The sequence below is a fragment of the Seriola lalandi genome, unplaced genomic scaffold (genome assembly GCF_002814215.2).
Source record: "Seriola lalandi dorsalis isolate HSWRI2012SDOR001 ecotype SW California unplaced genomic scaffold, Sedor1 jcf7180002054571, whole genome shotgun sequence".
Taxonomy (NCBI): domain Eukaryota; kingdom Metazoa; phylum Chordata; class Actinopteri; order Carangiformes; family Carangidae; genus Seriola; species Seriola lalandi.
In genome coordinates, this window is record NW_019525124.1 from 250,535 (window position 1) to 257,477 (window position 6,943).

Genomic DNA, 6,943 nt, shown 5'->3' on the forward strand with positions numbered 1-6,943 from the left:
AAAAAAAAAAAACGTGGTGATCCAGTGAACACAGGTGGCTCATGGGAGGAGGTGAGCACAGACCTTTAGTAAAGTTCTCTGTAGTCAGCTCAAGGAGACACCAATGGAAACGACCATAAAAAGATATCACTTACGACATGTCGACTGACTGCGGTAAGTGTGTAAGGGGCCAGTGAGGAATAGCAGTTTCTAGGGCAGTTTGTGATCTTCCCAGCTGCTGCTGAAGCTGCAGCAGGAAAGTTGCTGCCTGTGCTTTAAAGACTTCTGCTGATGGGATGGGAAGGCGGACTCCACTGCGTGATCTGATTGTCTGATTTTGATTTTTTTTCCCTCCACATAGATTCGGTGGAAGGTTCGATTGCGGCGGTTGCGCAGCCACATCTTGTGGTTAGTGGTGTCTTTTTCATGCGTTTGAACTCTGTGACTCTGACTCTGCTGCCTTCACTTCGGGTCAACTCCCACACAGACATTCACACAGGCGAAGAAGAGAGAAGGAGAGTGAGGAATGAAAGAGTGGTGGAGGGAGGGACTGTGAAAAAGTGATAGAAAAACGGCATTTAAGAGAAATTAAGTGTTTATGTTCAGTAGGGGTGTGTGTGTGTGGGGGTGTGTGTGTGTGTGTGTGTGTATGTGTGTGTGTGAAAGCCAGCAAATATGCCGGAGCGAGCCTCGGCGAGAGAGACAGAGCACAGAGAAGCAGAACAGCAAATTATGACAGTTCAGGGATGAGCCCTGAGCTGTCAGCAAAACTGGAAATAAAAAGGGCTGTGAGCAGCCCCACAGCAAGTCAAAGTGACAGCCATGTAAATAATATTGGCGGAATATGCTGCAATTTAGGCATAATTTACCCAGCCCCTCCCTAACGGAAAGAATAAAAAAACTGACAATTTGTCTTTTGAAGGTTAAAACGAGCATTTCAGGCTTCCAGGAAGAAAAGGCCTGTGTTAGCTACAGTGCGGGCACTGTGCGGAGAGCCTAAGCAGGCCCATGCATTTCCTGCACCACTACCTGGCCGCAGCTCTGAAAACCATTACGGCACCATCTGTCTGTCATGACCTTGGCATATATACACTTCACATTTATGACGTTTAAACGGAAAACAGATGCAAAGTGCCTTTAAAGAGAAGTCTGATCCACCTCTCGGGGCTAATGGATCTAAAGTGTGAACGCCGCCTTTGAGGAGCTTAACTTCGCTTGCCGTAATATTGTGCCGACTGCTGCCATCAAATGAATATACCATACAGAGCTGGCAACTATGACTCATTATGAAGACTGGCAAAAGCACTTATTGAAATACCAAATCTTTGAGTCCCTGTGTAGTGTGTCTAACTGTGTGTTGTGTTATTTAGACGGCGATGACCACAAGTCCCAAGACTGTCCCATGAAGGAGAAGCAGAACCTTCCTGCAGCAGCACAGACACAAAGAGTTCATTGGGTCTATATCTATTTAAATGAATAAGCAAAATACATTTATTTTGAAAAATATTACAACATGAACATGGACCTGCATAAATCCACAGGCCTGTGAGCGACCATCATGGAGCCTGTCCAGCTGCAGACGCTCTGAGTTTCAGGAGTCTTTCCATTATTAAAAACACAAGAGCAAAAGTTAATAATATATTACCTACATTAGTAAACTAACCCAACATTACAGGACATTTCATTAGCTAACTATGTTTTGTGAGGTTACAAGTTACATTATAAAATAAAATTACTGCCTCGTGGTTGTTTCCTCCGCCAACCAGCCAAGTTACAGGAACTATGTTCTCAGTCTCTCCTTCCTGACTTACAGCGTTGGATAATGGGCAGAGGTGTTTTTACAGAACATTATGATGTCACAGTCATGTCTTGTAAAAAAGCCTAAGCCTTAGGGCCGCTGCGGCTCAGGAGGTAGAGGGGGTCGGAGGGTTGGTGGTGCGATTCCAGGCTCTTCCAGTGCCTGTGTCAAAGAGTCCTTGGGCAAGATACTGAACCTTAAATTGCCTCAGATATATCATCAGTGTGTGTATATGGTAGAAAAAGCATGTGTGAATGCTACTGTTTCAAAGTTGAGAGAAAGAGACCAGAAAAGTCTGAATACTTTTTTAAAACTGCTGTTTATTGTGAGTCACACCCTGACTATACAGTTCTTTGCTCAGAGGTGAAAACACCATGTATCATGGAGCTGTAGTAAACCAGCCCAACAGTGGAGTTAGCAGTGGCACTGTTCAGCACATGAGGGATTATGTCTCTGAAAGTGGGAGAAAACAGGGAATTGTGTTCATCATGCTGACATCACCGAAATGTAATTCTCTGTGTCTTTGTCAATATACATGCAAACTCAGAATTAGTGCATGTGAAAGTGAAACACATCTGAGGTTTGACAGTAAATATAATTCACCTCTGGAAACTTTGATGAGGGCCCTTTAGACACAACAACAACCGGCCCTGACAGTAGCTGAAGACTCTGCAGTAAGGCACCCAAAGAATGACTTTCAAATACACTTGAAACCAGGTGTGGTATTTTACACTGTCAAATGTACAGTTGAGAAATACAAAGCTTAAATCTATGGTGCTGACACTGAGCCACAGCCTTGGCCCCCTGCCTCACCGAAGCCCCTTTATCCTCACAGAGACAGATTAAGTCATCAGACCTTATCCAGGAACCAGAGATCCAGTGTCCATTTTCCCAGTGCTTTCATGTGCAACACTGGGCCCAGTTTAGCCCTCAGGAGCTGATTAATCTCTACGCTATCCTCAGTTTGCTGCCCTGCCCCACTCTGCTTGCCTCACAAGCCTACAGAGAGAGAGTGGAAAAGGAAAGGAAAGCCACAAGGTGCAATACAACACCCCTCAGGAGTTCTCTCCCACTGAGTGGGAGTATTGTGAAGCAGCTCAAACAAACAGTGATGTGTGCGCCAGCAATAGTTTCCCAAAGGAGCAGGGTAGAAGTAAAAGAGCAGAAATACCAACTTGTGGAGCGCTGGTGTTCCTCCTCCACTCTCACCTCCCACGGCCCGCAGCCTGGAGAGTCTGGAGGGTTTCGAGGAGTAAAAGTTCACGGAGGATGGGAGCAGCAACAGGATGTAAATCCCAGCCTTTTGAGGAGGTAATTTATACTTTTGTAAATATTCAAGGATGAAAACAGAAACATGCAAAGGTCTTGCACCTATCTTCAAACAAACAACACATAGGCACGCTCTGTTGACTGTTGTGTCCCAGGAGAAACTCTTGTACAGCCTCAGCCATTGAAAAGAGTAAAAAAAATAGATAAATAAAAAAATAAAAGATGAAGGAAAATAAAGTTCCCTGAATACAAACACACAGCCTCTGAGATGTGTCTCACAGAGCCACATCAGTGTCTGTGCTGTCAGGGAAGAAAATGCTACTCTACATTTTTACTTTTAAGATGAAAGTTACCAAAAGCCCAAGAGTGTTGCGGGGGAGTTACAGGAAAATTACACATCTCACTAAAGCGATCGGAAAGTAAATAGAGATTTAATATAAAAGAAGTTCAGCTGGTATTTGTGTAAATGTCAGCCTGTACTTTTCATCAGAAAGATTAAATGTATGTTTAATGATGAAGTTGTCTTTACATTTACTCTGTATGTGTGCCCACCAAATTCAGTGCTTTCCGTCTCCCCTGTTTTTCTCTGGTTTGCCCTCCTCTTCCTCTCCTGTGTATCATTAGATGGTTTCTGTCCTGGTTTAATTCGGATGCTGGGTTTCTTTAACCCCTCCAGATTTCTGGAGGCCTTGCTGTCTGCAGAGGCTGCTGTCATAGAGCGAGGAGAAAGAGAGGAAGAGAAGTAGAGAGAAGAGGAAAAGGTAGGTCTGCAGCCAGCCTCCTGCCAGTCACCCCTCATGCTTTTATTGGCTGCCATTAAAGCACTTACAGTTAGACTGGGTAGGAGAGGCCCTTGGGCTCCACTCACCCTCATCCACTTTCAGACAACCTTCTAGCGCTCAGTCAACATCCCGCTTTCTCTTAAATGCTTTAAGAAATCCCCTCCTTCTACCATGCTCTTCTTCTGGCACCCACATGCACCCTTTCCCTCCCATCCTGACCTGAACTTTTACCACAGAATTCTATGCAGAAACGTGGGCACCTGTCAAACAGAGATAAAACGCTTTCAGCAGGATGCAAACAAGACTGCTCCCCTAGCTTTATACAAGCACACAAACATGTTGAAACACTTCAGAGGAAACACACACACACACACACACACACACACACAGTGTGATTGATGGCTGATCACATCAGTGGATTGAATGACTATTCATGACTCCATACGCCAGTGTAATACCTCTGTGTTTGTGCTTGTCATATGTTTGTCTGGCTGGCTGTGCGAATAAGCATGACTGGAGGATTCCTGCAATGACAGACCCAATCAATCACTGCGGCCACTAGAGTGCAGAGTTCAAGAGCCGTTTTGGCAGTGGGCTTCCCTGGGGGGCTGCCAAGGCAAAGAGACTGAACTGGAGTAATGATTGCCATTAGGCAGCTTTATGAATATTTATGACAAACATCTGCACTGAAAACATTGCACGAATGCTACGCGGGACTGTGAGTTTGTGCAACTATCCCTCACTCAGTCTGACCGTGGAGTCATGAGCCAAACAAACAAGAGCTGGATAGTTGATGTCTGTCAAGCTTCCAGTGGGGTTAAAGGTCACAGGTGAAGAGGTGTCAGGCACCAGCAGGTAAAGCCAGGTGTCTGGGGTCATGCTCACCACCTGATGTCTTCAGGGCCTACCGGACCGAAAGCCACACGCTGAACTGGATTTAAACAGATATTTTTTCAGCGGATTCTAAAATCACCAACTATTAGAAATGAAACCTCAGTGACCTTTGTGATGGAATGATCACATGGGTTTCAGTGGGGAAATAGATACATAAAATAATAAACAATAAAGCAATGAAAAAAAGTGACGCAGCACAGTGTTTTAGAAACATGCTGTGTCAACGTACACACATTAAGAAGACTGAAGTGATAAGAGGAAGAAGTATAGGTTCATATATATTGAGATAAGTTTGTTAAAGCAGCTCCAGTTCTTTGTTTCTTAGCAGACATGGCTGTTTAATAATGAATTAATGTAGTATAAGTAATGGGCTTAAAAACATCAGCAAATGCAGAATATAACAACAAAAAAGAGATGATGTAAGTTATAACAATGAAAACATGTTCTTAGGCCAGAATTCTCCACTTTAATGTCAAGCTTTAAGAAAAACAGCTTGATGTTGAATTTGTTGTAACACTTAGAAAACAATTCAATCCATCAACTGAGCAGAAGTAAAACATCACTGAAAAAAAGAAATGACATAAGAGCCTCAAGGTGAGCTTATATCTACAACCTCTCAGTTCCATCAAATTTATTTTAAAGCTGGATTAGTTTGGACACTTGGAGAAAGAAGTCCACTACAAGATGAACATCACCGAAACATGTGACATGACCAGAAAGACACAAAGTAACATTAGCTCCACCTGATATCTAACTGCAACTGTCATCTTCTTCTTTAGCTTTTTCCTACCTTCCCTAGCGAGTGGCTAACTTTGTCTGTCTGCCTTTTGTAGCTTGGCAAGTGCTGCTGCTGTAAACAGTGTTGATGTGCGCGATAAGAATGAACCGAAAGTACGAGCTAATAGATGCTAAAACACTCAATAGATCTGAGGGGAAATGGTAGAACTGGGTGATACATCTTCGTGTGTTGAACCCCTCTCACATTACACACAGTCATCTGATTCTCTGAAGATATAAAACTATCAGTCAGTGAAGCTGTGAGGTCATTAGAACTGCAGCTCCCCGTGGAGATGAATCCACACAAACAGATCATAGTGAGCCACAGTATGAGGATAAACACTCAGCATCATCTTATCATCATCTTTTTTTAACATCTTTCTAACAGCCGGATGTCGTCACGTGTTGGTTAAGTGGGACATTAAACCAGTTACTTTTCCTGTGCCTGAGAAGTAATAACTAGCCTGTTTATTTGTCTGTGCCATAAAAGCAGCAGGAGATGCGTCACGCAGCAGGAAAACTTTAAAATGTAAGCAGTATGGCAACCAAGTGCTGCGTGCATTAACTCACAAAAATAAAATTCCAGAGATCGAGCTCACTTATCATTTCAAACCCTGTTTAATGTTCCTGTAACATTACAACATATCTGATTAGGACCAATAGTGTAGACGGACTGCTGCTCACTTCTGTTGGGGCTTTTGTACTGTGTTGACCTGTGTGGGTCATTGTAGTATGAAATTACAGTAACATTGCACATTCTTTCCAGACTGTCTGCATATAAGAAAGTGTCTGTCAGTTATGCTACTGCGCTAGTCAAAGCTGAACCATGTAGGTGGAACAACACACACACACACACACACACATCAGGAATGACACACCCAGCTTGGCCTCGATGAGTGGCATATACAGTAGATTTTATTTGGATGGAAGTGACTGAAAGTCCCTGTCTGTGACACAATCAGTAGAGTTTACTTCTGGGAAAATAGAGGCCTTCAAAGTTTTAAAGAACCACATCAACATGTATATTTTAGATTCCTTTTTTACTAATGAATTTGCAAATGAGTAATTTCCTGCAGCGAGGAGATGTGCCTCTGTGTCGTTCACATGGCCCTAAAATGTTGACTCGATGTGCTTCACTCTGTGGAGTCACCATTCCTGCCAACAGACTTAATGGTGCAACTTCATCACAGAGCTGCTTAATATGGCACATTCTCCAAAGTGATATTAAGCCTGCATATGAGAGTTAATTACTTTTGCCTCTCGAAAAGGCAGGGCCAAAGACAAATTTGTGCAAATGAAAAACACAATTAGGATTCTTATGCATCCTCAATTGGTGATGTATCGCAGATATCAGTAGTCAAATTCTATGTGTTATCAACAGAGTTGGAATTAGCTGAAAACTAATGTGTGGTGTGCCGCCGAAATAACTTTCACACAACTTTCC